Source organism: Euprymna scolopes, chromosome 7, assembly GCF_053919585.1.
Source record: "Euprymna scolopes isolate OS-2025 chromosome 7, ASM5391958v1, whole genome shotgun sequence".
NCBI classification, from domain to species: domain Eukaryota; kingdom Metazoa; phylum Mollusca; class Cephalopoda; order Sepiida; family Sepiolidae; genus Euprymna; species Euprymna scolopes.
Window position 1 is genome coordinate 12,960,164 of NC_136488.1, and position 17,956 is coordinate 12,978,119.

Genomic DNA, 17,956 nt, shown 5'->3' on the forward strand with positions numbered 1-17,956 from the left:
TAATTGCATCGGAATTGGAGATTTGGAACAGAATTGTTCATTCTATCGCGATCTTGGGGAATTTTGGAACTATTTCGTCAACAATAATCAAGGTAAATGTACATCCTTTTGTGGGGCTTCACTAATGCATAAGATATGAACTCTTCCGACCTGTATAAATGGACCAAGAGCTATCGAATCTCTCGTGGTATGTGTACATTCGGTAGTAAACCATCTTGCATTAATTACCACGGCTGTTGTTCTCTTTATATTTTGTTTTGTTCACAATATAAATATTTTCTTTCTAACCCAAACTCCTACCCGCGTTTTCTTTGGTGACCCTTTCTTTCTAACCAAAGCTCGTTCCCGGGTTTTATTTGGCGATAAGGAACTCGAAATCACAAAAAGGATACGCACAACAACTAAGCGAGGGGGAACTTGAATGCATAAAGGAGATATCCACTACACAGCATATCCACTAAGTGAAAATCTAGGCTCAGGACGGTGTCTATATAGATTACTGAATAATACTTAGAGTTGTGTAACAAGTATAGTTACCTGTAACGTGATGAAAGCTATAGTGTTCTTCTGTACATAAGTATAGTCCGAGGTGGTTCAGATTTCGGAACACCCAACACAGGAAAGTTCAGTAGTGTGATCTTTGTCGCTTAGACGATTGAACGTTTATATGGAACGTTTATACGATACAGAGGTTGATCATCGATTCTTGTATTCCTTGCCTCACCACTGGTCCGTAAGAAAAAAGGACAAATTTTTTGAAAAGAATAAACAGAAATATAAAAAACATTATTGAAAATAAAACAGAGTGAACAACTCTAAGTCTCCAGGTAAATACGCTTGCCGCAGACCACTGTCCTTCGACGTTAGGTTGGCTGGCCTTCTTTTCATGCCTGCTGTCTCCTGAAAGAAATCAACCTCAGTGGATGGCATTCGGTTGTTATTGAACAACAATAGCCAACAATAAAATAACTCCAGTCGAAAGTTTATGTTTTTATAAAGATTAATTATTAAATAAACTACAGTGTTATTTTGCAGATATGAAAAGATATATATGCGATTTCTCTTTTTTTAACAACGCAACGTGCGTGAACAGTTGCTCAAAAACTTTTACGATGACCAATTGTTTCTATTACCTCTCTCTCTCTCTCTCTCTCTCTTTCTTTCTCTCTCTATTTCTTTCGGTCAATGAGCTGGGGTGTAGCGTTGGTGGAAGGATGTCCAGACTAAACCTCAACTGCTCAAAACTGGCAAAAAACCGCATCTTCTTATAGTAAGGTAACGGGTGAGGGCGGACGAATTGTGGGGGTTTAATTCAGCCAACCTATCTTCATAGCGTCAAAATTAAATTTGCTCTGATTGGTTAAATTTATAAAATCATCTGTTCATATTAACTGAGTAACTTTCCACCAGAAGTTTCTCACACAGGCAATTCTGAAACCTTGACCTCAGATTCATATCCGAGACAAACCAATTGTGCAATGGTTTCCTTCACAAAACATTATTATTATTATTATTATTATTATTATTATTATTATTATTATTATTATTATTATATGCAGCATCATACGTTATTGCAAATCGTCTTGACTTATTACAGAAGAAAAAGGGAAAAATGAAGGATAGAAGGCCACACTGGCAGAGGCGGTTTGAAGAAAGTATTAAACAGTGGCGGAAAGACATTGGTAGAATCGAAGACATAAGAAAAGGGGTTAAACTAGGACAGAAAGCTAAGGACAAGCTTGAAAAGAGGTATAGATTGCAGGAAAAGGGAACGATGAACTTCTAACAATGTTGAAAGAGAAGGTCCACACTGGTGGTATAAAAATTAGGAACTTTGTTGGAAAAAGTGTTGCGTTTCGGCAGAGCAACCTTTTCCGGAAAAATCAGTCTCAGCTGTATAAAGAATTAAATGGTAGTAAACAGGAGGGAAATAACAACACTCCAAATGCAAAAGATGCAAGGAAGTTCTGGAGTGGGATTTGGTCTGTCGAAGGGCGATATAATGAGAAGGCTAGCTGGTTGAGAGACGTCAGAGAAAGGCTATCAGAAATGCAGCAGATGAAGAACGTTAAGATAACCATCGATGACGTTAAAGCTGGCATACGAAGAATGACAAACTGGAAGGCACTTGGTCCAGCTGGAGTGGTGGGCTTCTGGTTTAAACAGTTCCCATGCATTTATCCACCTATAGCTGCTGCTCTGCAAAGGATTTTAGAGTCGGGAGATGTCCTTGATTGGCTTGTGAAGGGAAGAACAACACTGATTAGGAAAGATCCTGCAAAAGGAACAGATGACAATAATTATAGACCAATTACATCTCTGCCATTGATGTGGAAACTGCTGACTGGAATATTTGCGGAGAAAATTTATGAACATCTAGAGAGTAATGGTGTTTTTCCTGACGAACAAAAGGGGTGCCGGAAAGGCTCGAGAGGTACTAAAGAGCAACTACTAATTGATAAAGCAATAATGCAGGATGCAAAGAAGAAGAAGAGAAATCTGAGCGTAGCATGGATCGATTACAGAAAGGCTTATGACATGGTTCCTCATTCATGGATACGTGAAATATTATTGATAATGAAGGTTGCTGAGAATGTGGTAGGGCTTTTGGAGACAAGTATGCCTCAATGGAAAACAGTGCTGACCACAAACAGAGAGGAGATGGGACAGGTTGGCATTAAACGTGGGATATTTCCTTCTTTTTGTAATGATAATGATGCCACTGAGCATCCTCTTGAAGAGAGAAAAACTGGGGTATAATTTTGGATCTGGTGACAGACGCCTCAATCATCTACTGTTTATGGATGATTTGAAAATATTCGGTAGAAATGAAAAGGAAATGAAGAGACTGGTAGAACTTGTGGGGACATACTCAGAAGACATTGGGATGGAGTTTGTGATTAATAAATGTGCGGTGCTGGTGATGAAAAGAGGAGTAAAGGTTCATTCGAATGGAATAGTGCTGCCAAATGGAGAAATCATGAAAGAAATAGAAGATACAGGATATAAGTATTTAGGAGTGCTGGAGGGTGTAGGCATCATGAACAGAGAAATGAAAGAAAAAGTCAGGAAGGAGTATCTTAGAAGAGTGAAACTAATTGCAAAGTCGAAACTGTATGGAGGAAATCTAATGAAAGCAGTAAATGCATGGGCAGTTAGCGTTTTGAGATACAGTGCGGGAATTTTAGAATGGTCTGACAAGAATTTGCATGCGATGGATATCAAAACAAGAAAAGTTTTAGCAATGTTTGGTATATTTCACATTCGAAGTAGCGTAGCAAAGCTGTATCAAAAGAGGAAAGATGGTGGGAGAGGATTGAAAAGTGTTAAATATTGTGTTAGAACCGAGGAGATGTCGTTGAAAGAGCATGTGGTTAGAAGTGGGGAGTGGATGCTTAAGGTTGTGGCCAATGAAGTGGAGGTATGTGAGACCAAGGCTGATTATGTGAAACGTATGGATAGAGAAAGGGCAGAGGAACTGGCTAGGAAGAAAATGCATGGAAGATTCTTCCAGAATATAGCAGAAGTGACTGATGAAAGATCATGGCAATGGATTAGAGCTGGGTATCTGGCTAAGAATACTGAAGCTTTTGTTTGTGCAGCACAAACGCAGTCATTAGGAACACGATTGTTCAAAAAATGGTTCTAGGAGAGGAAATTGCTTCAGAATGCCGGATTTGTGGTAAGACCTTGCAGCAGGGTGTAGTGGACTGGTCCAGAGAGAGTACCGCAAAAGACATGTTAGCATGGGACTCCGGATATGTTGGGAGGTGTGTAAGAGGGTTGGGTGAAGTGTGCTGGAAAATAGTTTGAGGAGGTGCCTGATGAAGTGAGAACAAGTGAGGATGGCAGGGTAGAGGTATGGTAGGACAAAAGTGTCATAACGACCAAGCTATTGGAACATAATCCGTCCGGATTTGGTCGTTATTGACAAGGTTTCAAAAAACTGGCAGACTGTAGACTTCTCAGTACCCTGGGACAGGAATGTGAGAGAGAAGGAGAATGAGAAGTGGAGCAACTATGCTCCATTGGCCTTGGAGATAAGGCGTATACACGGGGTTAAAACACAAATAATCCCGGTCGTAGTTGGTACACTAGGAGTAGTATCAAGTCGTCTGGAAGGACAATTGAAAAAACTACAAATCCCAGATGTTTTAGGCGGCCTTCAAACCTCTGCAATTATAGGTACCACCAACATCCTTAGGAAACCCCTTAATCTTTGAAGCTCCTGGTTTGAAGCCGGGATTAAGGGAAATGCTCTATAAATGAATCCCATCCCTTTCCAGAGAGACGTTCATAAGCGAAATCAGAATTATTCTTATTCTTATTATTATTATTATTATTATTATTATTATTATTATTATTATTATTATTATTATTATTATTATTAATCTCATAATTCAGCTGAAGTTATTTTTCCTTCTTTTGGTTTGCTTCGGAAGAGAGTTGGTTGGTCTTAGAGAAGAATTACGGCAATATAACAGCAGATTGTAGAAAATATCCCTGAATTCCTGTAATTTCAAAAGCTAAAGAATGGCGAATTTCTGTGATAAATGACTTACATTTTCTTTTCTTTGCGATTCTTTACATACAGGATTTGGTCCATTTTAAAATAATAACAACGTTACACTACGTCTAATGTTGTTCTCGTGAGGATGGAAACTAAATAGAGTCTCAATCTGTATTGAATTTTTTCTGGTGAGATACCAACAATATTATACGAAAGAAATTATCACAGTAAAATCTATAGAGCAATAAAAGATGAAACGTACAAGTTAGCAAATGAGGAGCTTACAAATGTATCCGAGAAAAATCATCAGAAAAGAGGTGGCAGTGATTAACGACACTGATTAACAACCTTGATGTTCCATATTCGAATCCTGTTCGTTCTACTAAACACTTTCACTTAGGAATGTTGGTAACCCCTACGCTGTCCCTCCCGTAAGTACTCAGTGTCTGTCTATTAAGAATTCTAACAAGAAAGGCATCGAGAAAATGAATGCAAACAAGTATAATCTGATTCATTCGAAATGAATGAATGATACCCAACAGCAGTAGCAGCAAGGAGTTGACGGTGGTTCAGTGGTTAACGGTGCAGAGCTAACTTAGGTGTGCAAAGTTCGAACCCAGTTCGTTCCACGAAAACACTTTCACTTAGGAACGTTGAAAACCTGCACGTGATTTTTTTCCGTTGTACCCGATATCTGTGTAGAAAAGAATTCTTAACAGAAGGATATTGGGGACACGAATACCAACAAAATCATGATCAAGAATAATTCTCAGCAACAGCAGTAACGAAAACAACAGTAACAGTAACAACAACAACAACAACAGCGATTATTTTACTGTAGAGCCGTCGTGAATCTGTGTATAAATAGTATAATCGCTTTTCTTAACTTGAACACGAATGGTGCTTTGAAGTTTAAACTAAAGAGAAATAAGAGTACTATAAGCTGTGTTCCTTTTGAAACTGGTTTCTTTTAACCCTTTGATGTCAAGTGTATTAAATTTGATGCATCAGTATTTGATTCCCGCTGATCTCCACAGTGCCAGGACAAGGTTCAAAGTCAACTGTCTAGTGCCGATAATGGTAAAGGATTTTTTTTTCGTTGAAGAGTCTGGATGCATGTGTTTACTTTCTTCTTTTTCGGCATATCAACACCATCGGGTATTTCATTTTAGCATCTAATAATTATTGCGAATGATTCATTATACAGGATCAATTTAACACAAGTTTTTTACAGATATCGATCGGACGTGAATTCGTGCATTCCCTCGGATCATTAATTCATAAATTTTAAGTCTTATTCACCTCAAACAAGGTATATTGCTATTTGGACGGAAGGAACTTCTATTTTGGGGGACGCTGTCTAATCGGGAGAGACAACCAGTGGACATTCTAGCTCAGATGTAGCAACTATACTCCATGCATGGACGAATGATGGAGCTGCAAAGATATAGGATACTCTCAAGTATGAATGATTTTGTAGCATAGTAGAGAGAGTTTCTTTTTTGCGATCGCCTTTGCAATATCTCAATGTATTTGTTTTAACTTTTGTTGTCTGTCAAGCCAGGGAGTTTGAGCAATGAGCTCAGAGAGATGGTGCTATTGTTCAAAACATATATTTTCAATAACACCCTGCTCGAGACCCTGATGTATTTAGTTCTTGCAAACTTATTCGGAAGGCATGAGACATTTTACTTAAAATTATTTTTCTCTACATTGAATTTATCCATAGTTAAATTACAGAAAACTAAATGGATTCTAATAATGTCGAAATATTTTGATTGAGATAAAACCCTTTAATTGTGAATAACTACGTCAATAATACCATTTTTATTGTGCGATATTTCCATGGCTAAATGATTAGGGATCAGTTGGTTGGACCATTTCGAGTTCCAGAGGGCGTAAAACTTACCAGCAATGCGTACAAGGCTTGTTTTGATAAATATTTGTCACCCTGGCTAGATGACCTACCATTGCACGTCGCTTTCAGATGATTTTTATACATGACAATGCACCATCCCATTCTGCTAGGGCGACTGCAGCCTTCCTTGAATCTATGGGCTTCTTTGGAGAAACTTTCATGATCTGACCACCGTGTTCTCCATACCTTAACCCCATTAAATTCCTCTGGCCAATATTAAAAAGAGGAGTTTATGAGGGAGGAGAGCAATTTACTTCAAAGGATGCCTTGTGGAGAACATAGTTGATATTGCTAGAGCCAAACTCGTTTTTGAGATCAAACAATTGACTTCTCCGGAGAACAAAAGGTTGTTTTAATTCATTTTTTAAAAATGGTGGATATGTTGATAAATAATTCATTTATTTCAGGCTTAGCACCTTGGGTGTGCTTTTTCTCATTATTCTTTGACAGAAAAATATAATAAAAAATAAAGTTCGCATGATAATACATTGTATTGTTTGCCCTAAAACAACATTTTAAGAGACTGCAATAAAGCGATGGACAGTGGAAATTCCACGATAAAGAATAAAATGTCATAACTCCTTGAATTTGAATAACCTTAAAGCTAACCTTAAAGCAGTCGTTTGATGATGTAATTTTCATTTTGTTGTAACGGATTGTTAGTGAAAAATTGATATTTAACTAATCTGCAATAAAGCGATTGATGCATTTTATATATATATATATATATATATATATATATATATACATATATATATATATATATATATATTCTAAGGTTTAATTCCAGTGAGTGAGTGATAAGTTTTCATAACTGCTTAAGAAAAATCGCAAGTCAGTGATAATCATGCCTACCTAACGAGTTAACATACATAATGAGTATACATATTTTGTGTATATGCCTGTGTCTGTGTATGTGTATGTGTGCGTATCTACAGGGTTTTATCTTCCAATGTGTATCTCAAACCCAGGTGACAGCGTTATCCTTAAAATAAACAAAAATGAAAATTATTAATATTATATATAGAGAATTATGAAAAAAATAGTCTGGTTGTTAAATAATCTGACTTTTTACTATGTATGCTCGTTTACTTGACATTTGTAAGCACTTAATTTCAGTAACTTCTTGTTTTAATTGCCGACGGCTTAAATGAGAATGCAAGCCTACTATCTCAAGGTGACTATGTGACTGAGTTTGAATCTTTCAAGCACTAATTTTCACTTTATACACTCATGATTACAAAAGCATAAATCACTAGTGTCTGTAAGCGTGAGATAAATTGTTAGTATTCATTTAAAATCTATTATAGTTATATAAAACTATTATATATGTGTGTGTTAATATATATGTGTGTGTTACTTATATATGTGTGTGTTAATAGGTATGTGTGGAAATGTCTCGTATTCAACATTGTTTTCTACTAAACTGCAAATAAAAGAATATATTTATACATATATTTATACTCCTATTAATTTTGGGTGTTTTGTTTATTGGTATTCATATTAAAAAAAACTTTTTTTCTATTTATTTAAAAGGAAAATAACCTTCGTTATATTTGGGTCGTGGAATTGCATTCAGTTATAGTAAACACACATCTTTTTCTCTATATATTTATGTATGCGTACATATATATTTGTTTATAATGTATGACTACTAAACTCTAGTGTTGATTTTTCATTTACAGATATGAAACTTAATATATAGCATATTCGAACCCATGCAAAACTTTATACTTGGGTTTTAGTCGGGAAAATCGGTGCAAAAGTATAACAATTAAAGTGGAATTTGCAAGGTGAAGTTTGAACGATGGCATTACGAATATGCATGATTGATGTAAATACTATTGGTTCGTGTTTAAAGTTTTAGCCTTGCAGCAAACATGTCTTCATAGCTCAGGTGTTTACACAAAGGCAAAAAGTAAATCGTAAGCTAAACGTTCCAATATAATATAATAATAAATACGATATCTGCATTAATCAAAATGTCACATTTAAGTGTATTTTACGACCGGGAAATTCCGGACGACCTTCTAGTACTCCTATATTGTTTTTTGTATTGATATTCATATTAAAAACCGTTTTCTCTTTTTATTTAAAAATAAAACACAACTTTGTTATATATGGATCGTGAGATTGCATTCATCTGCAAAAGATCTAACAAATTTTCACATTCTTTTTAACGTAACAGCTATTGGTTCATATTTTAATTTTTAGTCTTGCAGCAAACATGTATTCATAGCTCATACATTAACGTCAAAGGAAAAAGTAAATAGTAAGCTAAACCTTCTGGCTACGATTCTTCGTGGTAGTGCACGGGTAATGCGTTTTTAACTTTTAAATCATTACTATATATTATATAATCATTAATGTATATTATATAATCGACTATATAATAAAAGTACTGCAGACATTCCCCTTTACACTAACGTAACAGAGGTTTACAGCAACAGATGCTACATACAAATTCAAAACATCTAGCTTAACCGCCACTATCTTCTGTAGCTTTCGAATACCATTACATACACATTTAGTCGTGATATTAAAATGCTACATTACATCTGACGAACACCGCCATCAAAATCGTAACATTTTTAGAGGAAGTATTTCCTATTTTTCTCTTTAAATACCTACTACCGCGACCAGTTTACATCGTGAACAGTTCTACATATTTCTACGCTGAGATTACACCGATCGTAACTGCTTAAATATACATAGACATGCCATCATCTTTGAGTTTTCTGACACATAATTAATAAAGTCCCTCTTCACAAAGTCTGTCTATTCTGGTTGGCTGAAATCTGAACATTCTAATATTCTAGAATTCTATTCTTCAATACATTAACAAACGGTTACTAACATTAAATATGGTGTCGCTATACAAAGCTTCTCTGTTGGTATTCTATTTGTATTTCTTATTTATTGTATTTGCAGTTTATTTATTTTTAACATCTGTACGTACGTACGTACGTACGTACGTACGTCTGTTGATTTGCGTGTGTCTGGGTGCGCGTTCGTCTCTCTATTACTTTGTTGTTTTATTCTTTAAACAGTGTTCTTTCTTTTTTTTTTCGGCGGTTTATTATTTATAAATCACTATACTTTTATAAAAATTCAAAATGGGCTACAATTTTAATTATACGATATTTCAAATTCGAGCTGAAATACATGTCCATAATAAAATTAAACACTAAGGTTTACGGCGCTTTAAGCCTGAGGTATCCACAAGTATTGAGAACATAAGAAATATACATTTTTTTCTTTTTTTTGTTTCTTTTTTATTTCCATTAAGCCACAGCAACGCGTGGCCGGGTACCGCTTATAATAATAAATATGAAATCTGAATCAATGAAAATATCATATTTAAGCGTATTTTATGATCGGGCAATGCCGGGCGGCCTGTTACTATATATATAGAAAGAGACAAAAACAGACGGACGGAGATATGTGTGTGTCTGTGTATGTGTGTATGTGTGTATGTGTGTGTGAAAATGTTAACAGGTATGTAATTAATTTTGGTCGGTTGGAGTTCATTTTATCAAGCTAATTTTTACAACCTCATTAAAATACAATTGTTTGCGTGTATTTTACTAAACAGTTTACATACACACACACATACACATACAGACACACACACACACACACACACACACATATATATATATATATATATATATATATATATATATATATATATATATATATATATGATGCAATTGTTTGTATGTGAGGTTAAATGGCGTCCATTTTCTTTCGCCTTTTCGGTGCGAGCCGCCTGACTCACTTCCGTTCTCCATCGGTTTTCGCCTGTCTGTCTGTCAACGCAGCAACAGGCACGCCGCGCGCATCGTTATCAAGCTCTGTCATCTTTGGACGGCTCTCATACCGACCAGACACCTTCTTCAGCACCGCAAATTGACAGCTTAATCTTTTCATGTTGATAAATATCAGTGCATCAGCTATACAAAAAACGGACCGGATGTCATTGGAGGAAGAAGCGATATTTCAAGACGAAATTATGTAAAGAAAAAGAAAGTATAACTACTAAAAAGTGAGTTTTATGCTCGAAAAATTAAAAATACAAAAGCAAAATATGGTTTAATAGCTTCAATCTTGGTGAAAGTTTATACTGTTTATATAAGGATTATGATTTTCCTTCCTTGTGGCTTTCGTTGATGGCCTAGTGGTTAGTCCCCCGTTGTCGGTAATTTGAGTTTCGATCCACATCAGCCTTGTGTTATACAGGGAGCGTTGCAAAAGTAATGCCTCCTATTTTTTATTCAATCCAAATGGATTAGAAAGTATTGCAAATCGAATTGTTATGATGACTGAACTTTGTATTATGGACCTGAATGATTCCTCTGTCTGCTAAGAGTTTTGGTGGTATGAGACTCTTTAGCACCACATTCTGTCACAGATGTGCGCTAGAAGCATAGATTCGTCATTGAATTCATGGCAAAAGTTCATTGAGAATGGTGGTGACTATGTCGAAAAATAAATTCTGGTGCACAGCAAGTTGCTCGTTTTAATGTATAACGCATTTCATGGTAGCTCTCTAATTTTTTAAGTAAAAATATAGATGGCTTTCCTTTTAAAACGAGCATTGTATGAGAAAACGCGCTCAGGACATCCATGCACAACCATCATTCATTGCTGGCAAAATTGAGAATGGTGTTGATTGTGTAGTAAATTCTGGAACACAAAAGGTTGCTCGTTTTAATGATACAACTCCCGTCTTTGTAGCTATTCAACTATATATATATATATATATATATATATATATGTGTGTGCGTGCGTGTGTGTGCGTGTGTGTGTTACTCGAATGAATATGTACTCTTAATAGATCATTACCAAAGGCTACACGTGCGTAACGATCGACAGACGTATTAAAACACAGTATATTTTGCGATCACATTTAAAAAATTTTTACTCAATTTTTTTCTTTTTTTTTTTGCATGATGTAAATGCAGCTGATATTTACTGGTTAGTATTGGTGATTCCATTTTAAAGTTCATATTTCCTTTTCAATACCAATCCACATATCCCTACTATTTCATACTGCAAAGTCATGCTATCTTTATAATTTTCTATTTTATGCCCGGGTAGATATTTATTTGTTGGTGTTTCATCCATACTTAGAAAGAATTATAATGTTTTAATACCGGGTTTTATTGGCCTCATAATATTGTAATATTGCAGGTGTACTCAAAAAAATATCATAACATTAAAAAATATAAATAATACAAAAAATAAATAAGTGTAAAAAAAAAAAGTAAAATTATAGTTTTAAAAATATTTTTAAAAATTACAAACTGAATACAAAAAACTGAATATTACTATTTAAAATTGAATACGTTATATATATTATATTTCTCTTTCAGTCTATTCGCTTCATTTTTCCACATAAACTACTGGGTTGATCTCGATGAAATGTTGTATGAACATTTGTTTGATTCAGTACAACCAAGTAAGTATTATAATATCCGTTCAATGCACAATCAAGGATTAATAAAGATTAACATGGATCAGTCGACACAATCCAACTTGTACCCTACTTTACTCGGAAACTACTGGACAGGATATTACAAAGTGGAGCTTATATACAGAAGGAAAAAGAAAAGACAGAAATATAATATATATAGTAATATATATAAATTTAGTCCTTCCTTATATATATATATATATATATATATATATATAATATATATATATAGAGAGAGAGGGAGAAAGAGAGAGAGACAGACAGACACACAGAGAGACAGATAGATATAGAGTGTGTTTACATTTGCACACATACGTATATATATATATATATGTATGTATACATATATTTTACATACATATATATACATATGTGCACATATGTACACACACAAAGACACACACATATATATACATATATATATATATATATATATATATATATATATATATGAGAGCAAATAGTTAATAAAACATGTTAAAAAACACTTTGAAAGAGAGTTGAAAACATATTTAATTTGAAAAGGAAACACTAAATAAGTAGATAGTCCATAATCCGTAGAGTTTCGAAGAAAAACTTTTCTTCTCATCAAAGGGTAGGATTTAGCAAAATGCGGGATCGGATTTTGCTTGCAAAAGTATTTGATGAAACGACAAGTACGTCAAATATCTTATTTGATAACAAAAAGTGAAGGAGAGGGGATAGGATGAAGAAAAAAGTGATTTCACGTGAATGGCTGAGTGAATAAATAGATTTTTATTTTATATATATATATATATATATATATATATATATATATAGATATAGATATATAAGAAAATATACTTAGACATAACTTCGTCATAAACTATATAAAAGCATTCGTTTTTAATTTCCGAGGTTAATCATCTAGTTACATGCCTGTGGGGAGCAAAGATTACTAAGATAACTCATTATAATTATCATCATCATTATCATCATTATTATGATGCTTTTTAGTAGTAGTAGCAGTTATATTAGATTTAGTTTTTATTAAGAATAAAAGTAGTAATAGTGTTAATCTGGCCGCTTTCTTGTTCGTGTTTTCTTTTTTTACCTTATTTTACTGTTCTGCTGCTGTACATCCTCCACCATTCTTTTCCTGTTCTTATTTTATTCGTCCTTCTTATTATTTGTTTGGTTTCTTTTTTTTTTTAGCAATTCCTTCTTTTTTATAGTTGTAGCTGATTCTAATTATGGGCAAAAAAAGGGAATTCGTTAGCGAGGTCTTGATTGCAAAGATTTGAGGGGGGGGTAAGGGGTGCTTTACTGACTTCGTATGGTAAAACATGTCAGAGCCCCACCTCTAGCATTGATCCGGGAAAACACGAAACTTTTATTATGTTGTATGGTCTTGAATGCTATTCTCACAACGTTTCGTCCGATGTAACCTCCTATTTTTTACAAGAATCTTGACAGAATATTCTACGGAATTCTTTATTTAATCCACCTTCTTTTTCACCAGCCATGATCTTATTAATTAATTCGTAATTGTATTCTTACTAACGGTAGCACCGTGGATTGAACTGTTAACCCTCAGACGATTATCACTTGGAACTGATTTGTCTCACAATGTATGCCTATTGCGCCACGAGTCATAGCGGACAATTAATTTAAGAGGCTTAAAAACCTTGAATCTTTTCTTGTTTTTATGTCCTATACTTATTACTAGGGCTATGACAACAGAATATTCATTTTTTTTGTTTTGACTCTCTAGAATATATCCGACAAAGTTAGACACAGTTACTCAACAAAAAACCACATCACTCTATATAAAAGCATAGAAGATATCAAATGAAAAGGATATGCTGTTGTCCTAGTCATACTTATTACTAGAGTATATTAATACTATAATTCATACTAGAATTGTCTGCAACGACCTATAGCGTGACAGATGTAAACACTAAATAATAATTAGTTCTAATGTTACATAACAGAGGTCCTACGCCAGTTAAGTTAGTGTGAGTTTTGATAAGGGTCACGTTATTACATGTCAGGATATCTTCGTATCTGCAAACAGAATGGTACTCAGACAGATGGCGTGAGTTCAAGCAGGAGATGTAGACAACACAAAAATATGAGAATATCACGAATGAGTCATGTTTTCGAGCGAGAAAGAAACATCGGGTTTCCGTTCAGTATTTATTAGAAGCATGCGAACGAGGCTCGCTAATAATGTATGACAAAAATCTAAGTTGAGTGTTACCGATGTCTGTCTATCTGCGCGTGACTCGTTTCGTTATATACATTTAAGAAGTCAAGCATTAGTTATTAGTCTCTCTCCCTCTCTCTCATAAGTTCATTTATCCAATAAAACCTTGAAGAAACTCTGTGAACGTCCTATTGGTGTACTTCCTGCATGAAAAGTTTTCTTCATCTAAGGTAAATAGACGAGGCCATCAACTATCACGAGACGACAGAGTCTCACATGAAAAGCGGCGAAGATAAAAAGGGACGACCTTGAAGAAAACAACAGGTAAACACCCACATGTGTGTATGAAGACATTTATTTTATTCGGTTCTTGATAACTCATTGGTGAAAACAACACTTATGTCAGGTTTCTGAGGGTTGATGTTTTAAAATTACGTACGGGCGTTATTAAAAGTATGAATACGAATTACGTCTTTTACTCGGTCAATGCTAACAGAACGAGATAAATACTCAGTTTTAACGATACTAAGAATACAATTATGAATTACTTGAGACAAAAACTCGGTCATAGCAAACGAAATGAGAACACGCTACTCCATTGATTTAATAAAGGTTATCATCAAAATTTCGTACAGGTTTTCCAGTTCGGCATAAAGATTCCGGAGTTAAACAAGATGTACATAAAAGTCGGAAGTTACATCGGTCAACATGTTGTGAGAACCTTACTCCAACGTAAACCGAATAATACAAATGATCAATCCTCATCTTAAAAAAATCGAAACATATACTTTTAATAATATGCAGTGTCTTAAGACTCAAGTTTACATTGGACACCACAATTTGATTCTGAATGTGAAGCACTATCTAGTCTCATCTGTTTTCAAAGTATATTTTGATCTTTTTCAGAGAATGCGTCTCTAAAGGTTCAACTTTTCCCGCGTGAAGCCAGAGACGATATTCGAACGCCTAATTCTCTTCGCTTTAACTTTCCCATGTGTAAAGCATATAACATCAAACGCTGACAAGAAGACGAAAGCGAACAACCGCGACTGTCATCTCACTGAACTTCGGCATTGAATTCCGGTTTGATTGTCTTCGCCTGCCTTTCGCTACGAAACACTCAAATATTTTCCAACGAGGGATTTTCAAAATTAAAAAAAAATAAAGAAAAAAAAAACACACACACACACACACACACACACACAAAACAGCAGCAAAAATAAAAGAAAATATTTATTTTTTGTCCAGGGATTTTTTTTTTCAAAAACAGAAATTATCTTCAGTTGAAGCGAACCACATTCACAACAAAATGCGATTTCCCCCGAGAACTGACTGCAGCTGTTGCCACGGGAGGAAGCAGTGAGGATAATATTAACGACGACAACAGCAGCAATCCATCGTAAACTACAGAGTTGATGTATGTCTGCGACTGAAAGTATGTCACATTTTCCCCAACATATTGCGTCATGTTTTACAAATTTTATGAAATAATTTTTAGTATATTCAAATATGATTGACGTGTCAGATATAAGGCGCGTTCAATAAATAATGCCCCTTATCCACGTTTCATAATAGTAGAGCAACGATACTTGCCACACTTATTAGTCTTTCTCCACATAGGAACTATCCAGAATCACGCATTTCTCTCATCGCTTAATACGTGTCTGGAGACTGCTTTTGTAGAACACTCTCAACCATGACTGTTTCAGAAATCAAGGCAGCAGCATCTGGGAAACGTTTTGTTTTCAAGATCAACTTTATGACTGGAAACAGATTAAATCGAAAGGAGAGTAGAAGGGTGAGGAAGGACATCATAAGCACACTTTGGTGTTTCTGTCATGGCGACATGCACGTTGTTGACCGAAGTATTGTTTTGCAGGACGGAGATATCTTTGCTGACTTTGCCTCTGGTTTTAAATAGCTTTTCTTAATGTTCTCAAAAGTGAAGCATAGTAGGCGCATGTAACTGTGGTACGATTTGCCTAGAAAACTATAATAAATTCTCCGTTCTGGTTCAAGAAGTTGTGAGCACCGCCTTACTAGACGCGGGATTTACCCTAACCGTCTTTCGTCCTGGTTGGTACAAGTGCTCTCTACTAAATTCACTTGACCTCTTGTCATATTTAGCAAATAGTCACACCAATCTTCCAAGTCTCACCTTAATTGACAGATACCTCATAAACAGCCCAAGGGAGTGACAAGATCTGGGAAGCTGTTTCCATAGATTTCCAGACATGTTTGAATTCACTACCCCAGCGTTTTACACGGTCTTAGGATAGGGTATAATTACCATACGTTGTTTTCATTTCATTTTTATTTATTTTATTTTTATCGTGGTGTTCATTCTTTCAAATAGAAAAACCGGATCACTTGACTCATGTCAAACACCTGAAAAACAGAAATCAAAATTAGTTCAAGACTATAATTTGCTACATAACTAATAGAGTTATAAATCACTTCACATGGAAAATTTCACCTAGATCAGACAACTGGAAATAGATCAGAGGCATTACTTAGTGAACGCTTTTCTTTTTCATATGATAACAGCTTAATATATACTAACTGATTTGAACAATATATGAAAACAGTTATTTTAATAGTCCCATAAAATAAAGTAAACCAACTTAAACATAAATGTTAAATATAACTAAAATGAAAGCATTTACTTCTATTTATCGTATTAATTTTTTCTAATTGCTGCATTACTGCCATTCATCTGTCTGCGAACCTAATGTATTTAAAGGTTCGGGCAGTCATCTTAAATTATTCACTCTGTTTAACGATGTGACTTTTGGATGTTCTCTCCCGAAATTATGAAAGACTTTACATCATCCCGAATATTTTTATTTATATTTAGGAGTAAGTCGCATTTGAACAGATTTAATATTTGTAAGACCTTTCAAACTTAAATTGATTTTGTGAAGATTCGTAACCAATATACTTTCTTTGAATGCCTATTTTTTCATCTCTTGTTTTATCAATCTGGTTTTCTACATTGTTTTCAACCTTCATAAATGCACTCACCTGTTTACCAAGAATACCTCAAACGAACTATCTTTCTACTTTTATTTTTAGAACTACACACTAAAGAGTTAAAAATAACATGTTAATAGCTTTATTTGAAAAAATAAAATATGGTAACGTTAAAAATATCAGAGCATTTGTTAAGGTAAAAATATTGATTAAAATATTAAGTTCATACTTCAAACGTCGAAATAACTGGCAAAACAACTTTGATGAGAACGCGAAAAATAGTTAAAAGCGTCACTGGTGAACAAATTAATTTTGAAGGAGTGCTATTATGTTGTCGTAAAAAGAAAGGCTTTGAAATTAAAAGTTTCCGTATTGAACGACTCAGACCATTTACTAGATACCCGATACCACTACTCAGCCTCGAGAGACAAAGAATACCCCTATAGGGGCAGCTGCGCATGTAATTGCCCAATCTCAAACCACACTTCTCCTGAATCGGCACTGCTTGAGTACAGTGACAAGGAGAAGTCCAGGACGACTGGAAACAATGCCGAGATAACCGGAGACTACATACAGCACCTGGAAGTCCCAAATGGTCACCCATCTAGTACTGGCTAGGTTCATCGTTGCTTAACTTCGGTGATCTGACGGGAACCGGTGTGGCAAACGTGATTATGCCGTATTTACTAAACACGGACTGTCATAATATAATGTATAAATTTCAATTGTGAAATGTGCCTATAAACTCTTTCTGTTAAAATATTGAAACTTAAAATGGCGAATCGTAGAAACTAATAAACGCTTTTCGGAAGTTATTTGTTCCTGGTGGACTGACAATATACAAAGATATTACTATAAAGTTTTAATTAAAGCCTAATACTTAACCAATGTTTGTAAGAACAGAAA

The 17,956-nt window shown here is 34.8% G+C and overlaps 1 pseudogene; it reads right to left on the reverse strand.

Annotated features, from left to right (window-relative positions):
- Positions 1 to 17,617: 17,617 nt before the first annotated feature.
- Positions 17,618 to 17,735, reverse strand: LOC145280525 (5S ribosomal RNA; annotated as a pseudogene).
- Between the last annotated feature and the right edge of the window lie 221 nt (positions 17,736 to 17,956).